We start from the raw sequence: 13,371 nt of genomic DNA on the forward strand, positions 1-13,371 counted from the left end.
CTTTCATGAATCTTAAAGAACTATTAAATAGGTGGAATTAAAAGGTGTCAACACGGACAAGAAACTAAAAAAACTGAAATAAACATTTTCAACTAATTTCATTTAGGGATAACTTAAGGTGTTTAGAAATGTAAATCCAAAATCAACATTTGTTTAAAGTCTCAACTTCTAACTTTCTTCAGACCCTTAAAATGTTTTACTTATGTTCAACTACCCTTCCTAATGTTATTAACCTTTTAAAATAAGTTATTCTTCTCTATTTCGTCTTCTAACAATAAACTATAAATTAAACTTTTGAAGTGTTTAAACAACAATTTCAACATTCTTGAAAATCCTGCAAGATTTTTTAAATAGTTGTCAACATTTTAAAACATATATTTAAACCACTTTAAAATCTAAAAAAAGACTGTTACTATATAGTTCAGAATAAATAGTCAACCTGTAACAAACACTCAAACTTAATTTAAAAAATAAAAATAAAAAAAAAAACTCACCCAAGTCTGAAAAAGTTTTTACTCACCTTTTTCTGGTTCATGGGTTCATTTTGGAGAAAAACAATTTTAGTACTTAGGCCACTGATGTAAAATTTTGCTCAACAGTGTGAAAATGCATCCGTTACTATAGTCCCTCGCTGAGCATCTTTGCTTCATACTCACTATCAAAATAATAGCAGTATAATGATGTGTCTGGAAATAACGAAAGTAGAATTTTATCGTATTAAACTCTGAATTGCAATTCAGACAAATCACAAAATTTGTATTCTTTAGGGCATGGTTCTCTTAAGAAACAGCAAGTGCTGCAAACTAGACGGGTTTTCCAGGCACATCCTATCACTCACATTGTTTCCAAAGTGTCTTTGATATTCAACCACATTATAAAGTTATATAAAAATTCTAACCGTCTTGCCACAGTCACCCATGTTACTGAATACTCTTATAAAACAAAACAGAAAAACGATTCTGTCTTATGGATATATTCTACAGTATTTATAAATATCATACCCTGTAGACAAAGAACTAAGGATTAAACAGTCTACATCAGGGATACTCAAAGTACAGCCCGCGGGTCTCATGCGGCCCCTCTGACCTTTACATGGGGCCCCTGGGGCAACAGGAGCACTGGGCAGCTGTTTGCACGACTCCGCACTAACAAAAGTATTAAATACACACACAATCATTTATTTCAAACTTAATTGGTGCTAAAGAAAGGAAGTAACTTGGGACTCCTTCACTTAACTTTAGAAACACCTTCATTTTTAAAGACATCTTGCAGCATAAGTGTAAAACTAAGACAGTCTCTTCAAAATTAAGAGTATTTAGTTAACATGCAGAACCTTTTCGCCTTAGTACAATTTATTTTATCAGTGCATTGAGATGTACAGGGAGTGCAGAATTATTAGGCAAATGAGTATTTTGACCACATCATCCTCTTCATGCATGTTGTCTTACTCCAAGCTGTATAGGCTCGAAAGCCTACTACCAATTAAGCATATTAGGTGATGTGCATCTCTGTAATGAGAAGGGGTGTGGTCTAATGACATCAACACCCTATATCAGGTGTGCATAATTATTAGGCAACTTCCTTTCCTTTGGCAAAATGGGTCAAAAGAAGGACTTGACAGGCTCAGAAAAGTCAAAAATAGAGAGATATCTTGCAGAGGGATGCAGCACTCTTAAAATTGCAAAGCTTCTGAAGCGTGATCATCGAACAATCAAGCGTTTCATTCAAAATAGTCAACAGGGTCGCAAGAAGCGTGTGGAAAAACCAAGGCGCAAAATAACTGCCCATGAACTGAGAAAAGTCAAGCGTGCAGCTGCCACAATGCCACTTGCCACCAGTTTGGCCATATTTCAGAGCTGCAACATCACTGGAGTGCCCAAAAGCACAAGGTGTGCAATACTCAGAGACATGGCCAAGGTAAGAAAGGCTGAAAGACGACCACCACTGAACAGGACACACAAGCTGAAACGTCAAGACTGGGCCAAGAAATATCTTAAGACTGATTTTTCTAAGGTTTTATGGACTGATGAAATGAGAGTGAGTCTTGATGGGCCAGATGGATGGGCCCGTGGCTGGATTGGTAAAGGGCAGAGAGCTCCAGTCCGACTCAGACGCCAGCAAGGTGGAGGTGGAGTACTGGTTTGGGCTGGTATCATCACAGATGAGCTTGTGGGGCCTTTTCGGGTTGAGGATGGAGTCAAGCTCAACTCCCAGTCCTACTGCCAGTTCCTGGAAGACACCTTCTTCAAGCAGTGGTACAGGAAGAAGTCTGCATCCTTCAAGAAAAACATGATTTTCATGCAGGACAATGCTCCATCACACGCGTCCAAGTACTCCACAGCGTGGCTGGCAAGAAAGGGTATAAAAGAAGGAAATCTAATGACATGGCCTCCTTGTTCACCTGATCTGAACCCCATTGAGAACCTGTGGTCCATCATCAAATGTGAGATTTACAAGGAGGGAAAACAGTACACCTCTCTGAACAGTGTCTGGGAGGCTGTGGTTGCTGCTGCACGCAATGTTGATGGTGAACAGATCAAAACACTGACAGAATCCATGGATGGCAGGCTTTTGAGTGTCCTTGCAAAGAAAGGTGGCTATATTGGTCACTGATTTGTTTTTGTTTTGTTTTTGAATGTCAGAAATGTATATTTGTGAATGTTGAGATGTTATATTGGTTTCACTGGTAATAATAAATAATTGAAATGGGTATATATTTGTTTTTTGTTAAGTTGCCTAATAATTATGCACAGTAATAGTCACCTGCACACACAGATATCCCCCTAACATAGCTAAAACTAAAAACAAACTAAAAACTACTTCCAAAAATATTCAGCTTTGATATTTATGAGTTTTTTGGGTTCATTGAGAACATGGTTGTTGTTCAATAATAAAATTAATCCTCAAAAATACAACTTGCCTAATAATTCTGCACTCCCTGTATTCCTTTTAAAGTGATAGTTTTCAAACATAAATTTGGAAACATTAATTATTTCCCTTACCCTGAGAACACCACCAATAGTAAATTAAAGAGGCAAGTCACTTGGTATGTGCACTTTATGGGTGGCCTGGGTGCCTATCATACATAAACAACATTATAGTTTATTAAATCAAACAAAGAAGCAGGTTTTGTGCAGCGCACACCATGAATCATGTATTTCGAGGTCATCCTAAATGTGATAATGCAGAAAAAGGAGAGAAAGTGACACTAAACAATTGCCTAGGATCACACAATTTGGAAAAGTGGGTAAACCGGGATTAATTCCAGGTTTTCTGGTTTCCCATTGTTTATTTCATCCACTAGATATATATCCTTTGCTTCTCCTACACCTACCTTGCCACCAATCCCCCTAGTCACCCCACCACCACCGCCCTGGCATCAATGCGGCCCCCAGGCACGTCACAGACCAAACTTATTGGCCCCTGGGAAAATATTTGCGACTACTCATGGTCTACATCATGGGTAACAAGTTTTGAGTGATAATTTCTGGTTACCAGACGGAGCCGAGTATAACAAAAAACAGAATGCTTGAGATTTGAAAATGTTTAAAATTGGCAGCACACCTAACGTGTAGCACTTCAACAAGCCACTTGCTGTATTATATAGGTCCAGTGCTGTATCTAGGTACACACAATACCGAACCTACAGCAACGAAGCCAAGAAATTATGGTTTTAAAGTACTATGACCCATATTTATACTTTTTTAGCAATGCGTTGTTTTTTTATGCAAAATCGGCACACACTTACAAAATACAGTTGTATTTTGTAAGTTTGAGCCGATTTTGCGTCACAAAATGACATAAATGCGGCGCAAAAAAAGTATAAATAAGGGCCTATGTTTTTCTATTAGACAGTTAAGAGTAACAGATGAGCACTCAAGATGGTTCCACTAATGGCTGGAGTTTGAGTGTTCGACAGGCAGACTAAGGCAGCAGTACATTATTCTGATAAATTATTGCTTCAGAAGCCGGGGACCATGTAACTCTTTTGCTGGCATCACAATTCATAGCGGATGCATTGAATGGATGTGATCATGACACTTGAGGAAAATAGAAAGGTAATGTGTTTAAAAAAAACAAAAAACACAGAAGTTAATGTATTAACTTTTTTTTTTTAAATAGGGTCTCCTTGAAAATATAGGCAGGATCAGCTATGGAATCAATCCCAAAGATGATCAAATAACAAAAATTTAAAAAATGACTGTCACAACTAATGCTGTCTTCCTGATAAGGATACGCATGCATGCAAGATGTGGGAATCGATTTATGTAGGTTATAGGATTGGAGAGCATTTTTGCAATTGTAATCGCTTTCAAACCCCCATTTGTATTATAAGATAATTTTGATGATACTAAGGGGCATATTTACAAGCCCCTAGCGTCACCTTGCTCCGCCCTAGCGTCATTTTCTTTTTACGCTAAGGCAGGATTAAGAAGGCTCTTCCCCTGCGCTGTATTTGTAAACCCTTGCACCACATTATGCCTGAACCAGGCATAATGTATGCAAGGGGGCGTTCCCATGCAGGGAGGCCCATGAAAACGGCACAGTGAAATTAAAAAACATTTTACTGCGCCATTTTTTCCATCATTTTTAACACCTGCTCAGAGCAGATGTATAAATGACGCATCCATTTTAATCAATGGGCCTCCCTGTGCTTTGCTGCACTAGTGTCAACAATTTCTATGCTAGTGAAGCAAAGAGCTACAATAGCATAAAAAATGTTGATGGTATTGTGCCTAACGACTGCCATGATGCACTGTATTGTAAATATGGCGCAACCATGGTGTCGTTGGCAGGGGCAGCGCAAGAAAAGCGGTGCATTGAGGCCGATGCACCACTTTCTTGTAAATATGCCCCAATACTTTAGTGATGCACAGGATCGTGCCTCCCGTTGTGTTTGTGTGTATAAGATTTACATGGACACAAAATGTTGATCCTTATGTTACTATTGCATATGTAGGGGTATGCATTAGTTGGCAAAAGCGTGTATGTATACAATTTACATAGTCACAAAATGTTGATCCTTATGTTATAATTGCATATGTAAGACTATGCGTTAGTTGACAAAAGGGTTTATTAATAGGAATCAGTGTATATCAGCCCTTTTGGAGTTGCACCAGGGAACGGCCTGTTTAGCTGCCTTAATGATACATCTGGGGAGGAATAAGTTGTTGCAGTTACACAAGATACATAACTCAAATAAAACGGGACTTAAGGGAAATGATAGAGCACTCGGCTAGACCTGCATAATATGGACTGCGTTAGTGGCCAAGGAGAACTCAGAGAGCAGCTTCAGGGCAATTAGCATTCGCAAAGGAGAAAAAAGGGTAATGGGTAAAGGAGGAACTTTTGTGAGTTAGAAACAATAGACGGATATAAGGTGGGGAGTACGCCTCAGAGGGGTGATGCATTTCAGAAGGCTATTTTAGGTATCAAGTATTTGCTACTGGAGGTGAGGCGCGATTGGGGCATGATGGGTCTGTAGCAAGCGTATTAGGCTATGTGAGTATGGAAAATTGTTTGAAACGATGGTTCAAGAGAAAGGGATTTTCGGGGTGCTGTGTTGTTAAGCTAAAGTACTGCAGAAGGATTGGCCTTTGTTCTAGTGCCGACAAGATGGTTTAAAGGTGGTGGGGCCAAAAGGAGGGGACAATAGTGAGCTAATGTACGCTGGATGATCTCTAAGTAAAAGTTAGCAGAAGATATATATAGGTGGACAGATAGTTAATGGGGTGGACTGTGGATGAAAGGGAGGAAAGTTGGCCACCCTATTTTATAGAGGTCATAGCGGATTGGATGGCTGGTGAGTAATCAGTGGCAAGTTGGGGGGGGGGTCACAATAAATTCTGTGTCAGTGAAGCACAGGTTAGTTTCTCAGGCAGTGTGCCTGCTGCAGTTTTTTTTAACACATACATGTCTTATTAAAAGTGGGGTGTCGCTTCCATCCATCTCACAGAATTTTGGCCTGGGCACGAAAGGCAATACGAATCTTCCCTGCAGTCCTTAGGTTGGGTTGATTCATTTGACTGCTCTTCTTTTGATCGGCTGGTCCTCTCTAAGGGGCGGTGTTAGGTGTTTCTTTGCAGAGTGTGTAGGGGAGGGCTTCATACTTTGGCTTTTCCTGTACATCTGGATGGAGATATTTTAATTGACCACACACCATTTTGCTGGCCAGGTTTGAGGAAAAATGGGTATGGTGGCCTGTGTGTACAGATTTGCAGCTGATATAATAGGTCATCTGGGGTGTTGTTGACAACACTGACAGTGCCTGTACAGACTTTTCCATTTCCATTATTTCTGTCCTTTCAGACTCTAGCATTTCCATTCTTTGCTTTATTCAGACCTTTCTATTTCTTTCATAGAAAGTGTGAAGTTTCAACGTGTATAATGCTAAAAGTGTCTGTTCCCACTGCATCTGCTTTTACCATTATGACGACCGAGCTGACACATTTGTAGCCATGATTGTTTTGTTTTACTGCTGGTCTTTTAGTCCCATTATTCTTCTTAAAATAAAAAAATAAGATTGATAAAAAGATACTTCAAAAACCCAGGTATCAAAGCATATTTTTGCAGGGGGCTTCGCACTGCGGCGATCAAGACACCGGTCACGCCAATTAGCAGCGTCCGCTTTCACTGGGGGCGACAGTGGAGAGAAGCGGCCTTCAGCTGTCGCTGTTTATGTCCAGGCTTGAACGAGCTGCAATAGGAAATCGCTAGCTTGCGGTTTCAGAATTAAAGCACTGGCGTGCGGTGCAAATCATCTCTGAACCTCGAGCGACACATACTATTCAAAGATTTAGCTTAAATGTAGCTTATTTCTTACACATAACCGTAGGGTGTTAAGATGATAGCAAATCAATAACAATGTTAGAGTTTTTCTGGCGGTTTTCATTTTAAAAAGTACAGTCCCTGTTTCTGAGTGCCATTCTTCAGTGTGTATTATTTATTAATGAAATAGGGTTTGAAGTTCCATTGTGTCCCTAAACTCAATGTCGTGACCGATCCTTTCCACGAAACACGTTCTACACAGCCCTGCTCAGCAGGTTGTGTATAAGGGGCAGATCAACTGGGATTTCTAACCCTTATTGGTGCACTGACCAAGTCCTTGTGCCGTGGAGAGGGTGCACCTCCATACAATGTATCATTGCTAAGGATGAAACAGATTGAAGAACCTTCACAAAGTTATTAAGAGAAACTATTGACGGAGGATTGGCCTTTGTACCTAGTTTGACAATCGAGTTTGGAGATATGAGGATTCTGAGCTAACAGTAGGTAATAAACAAAGTGAATAAAAGGGGGCAATGAATAGAGAGGTAGGTCCTGGAGCTACACTGTCAGGAAGCAGTATCAGAAGGAAATCACACTCGATTTAAGACAGCTAGGCTTGGAAATGATGGAGGGGATGTAGGTCTAAGTGGATAAGTGTGGACACTAAGGGCCTCATTACGAGTTTGTCTGAGGGTATTACTCCATTACAAAAGTGACAGATATCCCATCCACCGTATTACAAGTTTCAAAGGATATAATGGAACTTGTAACACGGCAAACAGGATATCCGTCACGTTTGTGATGGAGTAATCCCCCCTCCACCAAACTCGTAATAAGGAGCCAAGTTCTGTGTTTTTGAGGCAATAAGTTTAATTTGCAAATATTATAGACACAAACACTGTCATTCAAAAGTGGCATTTTACACTATGGATTTTATGAGGACTGCTCCTTATTGTCCAAGGGGAAAAACAGGAGCAGGTCCCGGAGCTTGAAATCTTAAAGGGACTACCCCTATAAGCAGCTAATTCGCCACCACAGTTAATTCATTTTTCAAAGTCTTCGTCCCTCTGCTTGTCCGCCAGTTAATTCAGCACTAAATAAAGGTGTTTAATGTATATGTACTGTCCTAAGGCTTATTAAATACCTCTACACTCATCCACATTTAGCAAGCCTCAATCACCATTCACATATTTTTACACATTCTACCAAATCTGAGCCTAAATCACAAAGGGAAATCCATATATGAAGAGTCCACGCACAGATTTCCACCTTGATCTGGGTGATGATCTCCACCCAGATAGCATTCAGCAATTTCGAGAAGAAAATCTCAATAGGAAAATCACAGTGGGATTTACAGACTTGGATCCGGTCTTCATCAGACTCCTCCCGATGAATGTATCCACTCCAACGTGCACACTAACCTGTTATATGGCCTGTCACTTCCTGGAAATCCCAATATAACACCAGGCAAGGAAAGAAATTACTATTTTACAATGACATTTCTAATACAAGCCATGTAACTCTTTTGGCCACACATATCACTCACAAACAGTTTACATCCACATTTTTATATTGTTTTCCTGAATAGTATCTCACTTCACTTTTTCAATACAATCCAGATTTCAAGTCCATTGGTAGCAACAGCATGAGCAGCATTAACTGTGGAAAAAACAGCTGGAGCATGTGGCTAAACATATCCCAAACATAAACACACAAAGGTATGCCATACTAAGGTCTTTGCTACTACCACAAACTAGTTTTGTAGGTCTTAGTTTTTGACACCTCCACAATAATAAATGTATCTTTATTACATATGCGCACACACACAAATATATATATAATAATAATAATATACAGTGGCAGTGCCCGGCAAGGGGTTTGAAATTTTGGAGTCTGCAAGGAGATACTTATCCCCTGCGTGTATACTAAACACTAGAAGATTAATGATAAAGCCGACTTCTACCAGCGCTTAATGCTTTTTCCATATTTTATTTTTTACCCCAATTTGCTGATGTGGCCTTCATGGGTCCGGAGACTGTTTTTTTACTTTAGTTTATTCCATCAGGTAAGCGAACAACAACAGTGTTATTGGTTCCTTTTAAATTATAGCATTTGAAGATCTTGTGGATGGTGATGGATGTTTGCACGTGGCAGTTTTATCGTGATGGGAGTCAAGAATCTTTCATGCTCACAGGGACGAGATGCTGAGATTGTCGAATTAAGGAAATTATATTTTACATTAGTGAGTACGTTATGAGCATGAATTTGTCCCATTTCATTAATACACATGACTGTTTAATCATCAAGGCTATGTGCGAGTGATTAATGGGAGGAACGTTCTGATTGGGAACAGGTGAAAGGAGAACTATAAATACCAGAATGCCGCTTTTTCAATCATGACGGCAGAATTCTATCAGGAAGGCATGCAGAAAGTGATTCACGGAATGTTTGCACTGAAAGCACGGAGGCTCTGAAAGACGGACTAAGCATAAATGTCGAGACTTTGGAGAAGGTGATTTTGTGATCTGGAAAATAGAGACTTGGTTAATCAGATGGACATGCGTGCATTATATTAATATCGGAGAAATGCCGCAGTTGCTTGTTAATTGGAGAAACTCTGTGGATCTTAAATGCCGCCATTTCGTGATGGCGATAACCACTTGAAAAAGAATAATAATTCGAAACGCGTCGTGGAGCTGGATTGAACTTGAAATTAACACCGAGATTCATCTTATTATTATGAATAAATGACAAGTGTATTTGCAGTCTCTGGGAGTGCAGCGTTTCCCTCTTTCTCTGTAATATATATATATATATATATATATAAAAAAAAGTTTATGCGTTCAACATAATTTATACTGTTAATCCATATGGTTGCCATGTGGTCATACAGATCATAACACTGTGCTGTCTGCCCATCTGCTACCACCTCCTCTTCTGCCCTTACCAGTGCACTGAGATGTGGATAGGCAGAGACTGGCAGGTCTTTGTCCATATATATGTCCATATGTATTACCTTCCTTATCTATGGGTAAGTGTCTGGACAGTTTATTTTTATATTATAAATTGAATGTTCTATGTCTCTTCCTTGGAAAAAAAGGACAAAGGCGGGGTAACAGTCTCCCTCTTATACTACTACTATGGGTTACAAGTGCTCTAGGCAACAGCAACTATTGCAACCGGCACTTGCACTGGCTGCGCAAGTCTCTCCTCAATCCACATCTAAGCCTACAGGTATCTCATGTGACTCCACTCCTCCACCCTCTAGCACAGGTGCAACTAAAGCCATCTCTTCATCTAAGGGAAAATAAACCTAGGTGACGAGAAAATGATGGGGAGGCAGAGTGGTGGGGCGGTGCGGAAAAATCAAAATCTTTTTCAAGGAAGGATCAATTTTTCCAGCAACAAACATCTGTGCAGAAGTACATTCGACATGCAGGGGAGACACTTTGAAACATTAAATCTCACCAGGAAGATGTACCAAGGTTGATGGAGAGACAGACCGGTGTCCTGGATGAAATTAAAATATGTATCCAGAACAGGTCAAAGTTGCACTGGGAAATCTTATTTTGTCCAGGGAGAGGGGTGCAAAGGGGCATATTCTGGCCATGCAGATAATACAGGGCATATCCGGTGCCTGTGTCAATCTGTAGGGCCAACATGGTCAACTAGGGGACAACACCAGTCTATCAGGCCAAACACTCCCACAAATCCTAAAAACAACACACCTGCACACACCTACTTTTATTGCACAACTGCACCAAAAACTGCATAACAGGGCACGTGAATACCCCTCATCATCACCACCACAGCGGTTGGGGCGGACGTCAACCAGCAATTCCATGAACATTTCACCAAACTCATCACTGGCTCAACATTTCACAACAAAACACAAGTGTTACATTTTCCCATTCCAAACGTTATCACGTAGTGAACATTTTGAGCACCTCTGTGAATAAACATCACTTCAAACTATCATCCGTCTTGTGTGTGATTTCATGTGTGCTTAGCCACATAATATGGTTGTGTGAGAACAATTACTGTACTGTGCTACAGACTCTGTTTAGATTGACATTTTCACTTAATGCGGCACGCAAACATACATCAACAAACTTGATCAGGCACTCAGAAAAGAATAAAAACACATCCAGGCTACACAAAACTAAGTTTGTTTTATGTAAGATTTACAAAAAAATATTAGATTGAAGTAACATTTTAGAAAGGGGACAGTCTTTGGGTGTAAAATTTGTGCCAGAGTTTAGTAAAGATTAGGCAAATTTGGAGTGGGTGTGCAATGGAAAAAACACGTTGAGAATGTCAGGGGGAAAGTCTATTTTCATAGTCCAGAGAGGAACATACAAAACGTTTACAAGTGTCCTATACAAAGTGTCCAAATCATAGTCTAAAAGTCTAAAATGATAGCTGATGTAGAAAGGAAAAGGCGTAAATCTACAGTAAATAGTACACAAAGGGAGAGTATAAGGGAGTAGGAAAAGACACCCATCGTACTCGACTCCCCAAACACAATACTAAGTCACAAAAGAGAGTACGGGGTTTTTTGGAATTATAAATGGGTTGAAAGTGTGCTAATTGCGTCACTATACCAATCCTAAATCTCAACTAAAGATAAAACGAGGGGTGGTTTAAGGTCTGTGGAGGGGGATTTCCTTTACGGACTAGGTGGTCTCACACACTATTTAGTGTCATGCTTCATCATATGACCACCTAGCCCCACCCAGGTAGGACAATACCACCTGGGCGGACTCAACCTCGCTGTTAAAGGAACAGGAGGGAGTGCGGAAATTAGTTTGATTTCTGGAAAGTAGGGATCCAGCTATGCTATGGGAATAAAAACACCTACTCAGATACCAGGGTGAGTTTTAATAGAAGGTTCTGTGTGGTGTGATTAAAAGAAATGGGAGACCAGTGTGAGAACAATGACTCGCAAGGTCACCTATCTAGCCGACATGTTTCTGCCCTTGTGATTGAGCTATGGAGGGTCTCTGGGCATTCATCAGGGCGTTGGATCCCTGTTGCAGATGCTTGTAGCGCGCTGCAGTTTAAATTGCAGTAGGAAAAAAGTGGGAAGGGAAGGAAGGGCCTACCTTAGCCAAGGGAATACCTGGGAAGGACCTATGGTAAATACAATAACATAAACAGACCAAAATTGGCGGTGAGAAGGTAATTCACGGCAAACCACAGCACACGTGACAACATTTCATGCATAACACAATAGTACTGGTTGCAGATAAAACGGTCGCAGTAATGCAGGTTATGCGCGGCGAGTGGTAGGTCAGGGAAGACAATTCCTTACCCTAACAATAAAGGCTACTAGCCTCTGGTATCCTGGAGAGGGAGCGTCCCCTTATAGTCAGACTCTAGGGTTAGAAGGGAGAGAGCAGAAGGGGAGTAAAGGTAAAGAAATATATATGAGAGAATAGGAATAGGAATAGAAAAGGGAAAAAGAAAAAGAAAGAGAAAGAAGGAGAAGAGAAGGGGGAAACAAAGGGGAAAAAAGGGGAAGAGAAGAGGGAGGGGGCAAAAGAAGGGGGGGCAAAGGAATAAGGAAGGAATAAGACAGACATGGAAGAGAAAGTAAAAGAAAAAGAAAAAGAAAAGGAAAGAGAAACAGAAAAAAAGAAAGAAAAGAAAAAAAGAAAAAAGGGGAGACAGCTTGGAAAAAGGAAGGTGGGCAAAGTAAAAGAAGAAAAGAAAAGAAGAGAAGAGAAAGGCTTCTTATCTGTGTATCCATCGATGGTAGACTCACTGCATCAAAGGTGGGCGCTCTCTGTGCGCCTATACCGACCTCTCTGTCAGGACCGCTTGGGTAAAGTGACCTGAAAGTCGTTAGTTTTTATAGTAATCTTAATGGGGAGAATTGCCTGCAGCTGTAGGTAATCACCGCCGCGGCCCGGGGGGCCGGAAGTGATACGAGCTGTGAACGTTTTGTTGCACCCGATTAGTTTGCGATCCCTCCGGAGGTGCCGAGGGCCGGAATCGGCCGAAAGGGGCCCAAAATGGGTGGGGCGCTCGTAAGTAGCGTAGTCCCACATGATCAGCCCCCTCCGCGAGGGCCGAGGCGGCCGCGGTTAGCGACCGCGGCTTTGGGAAAGCCCTGTTGGGGAGGGGGCGCGAGCCCGCTAGTGCTGCCGGGAAATGTAGTTCCCGAACAGCCATGCGGGTAGCCTACACTCGCGAGCCGGGAGATGTAGTATCCCGGCTGTGAGGGAGGCTCAAAACAAAGAGAAGCCGGGACGGGGGGTGGCGAGTGGCGGCAGGGGGGAGGGGGGGGAGGGAGGAAGAGCGGCGAAAAGGAGGGGGTGGTGTTAAGAGGGAGGAAAAAAGGGGCAGGGGTGGGGGTGGTAGAAAAATGTATTAATAAGCAAGGAAAATAAAAATAGGAAAAATAAAAATAAGAATTGAAACTAAGGAATGATGATGGAACACAAAAATTAATAAATAATAAAGATAAATTGGAGGAGTGGGGATGTTATTGGACAGAGGGGGATAAGGAGAAGAGGGCAATCTGGGAGGGGAGGAAATAGTGAGAGAAAGAGGAGGAAGGAACCGGCAGAAAAATGAAGAGCAAAAGGAAAAAAGGGG

The 13,371-nt window shown here is 41.1% G+C and overlaps 1 protein-coding gene across 2 annotated transcripts in view; it reads right to left on the reverse strand.

The window, feature by feature from the left end:
- The window catches only part of F2R (coagulation factor II thrombin receptor), a 91,908-nt gene that overhangs the window by 58,345 nt on the left and 20,192 nt on the right, over positions 1 to 13,371 (reverse strand). The window contains exon 2 of one of the 2 annotated variants that reach the window (XM_069223583.1): positions 521 to 686. The exons of the other annotated variant lie outside the window; for it this stretch is intronic. The gene's annotated coding sequence lies outside the window, so the exon portion shown is untranslated. The remainder of the gene's footprint in view (positions 1 to 520; positions 687 to 13,371) is intronic. 2 annotated transcript variants of the gene reach the window in all.

This window comes from Pleurodeles waltl, chromosome 1_1 (genome assembly GCF_031143425.1).
Source record: "Pleurodeles waltl isolate 20211129_DDA chromosome 1_1, aPleWal1.hap1.20221129, whole genome shotgun sequence".
Lineage (NCBI taxonomy): Eukaryota > Metazoa > Chordata > Amphibia > Caudata > Salamandridae > Pleurodeles > Pleurodeles waltl.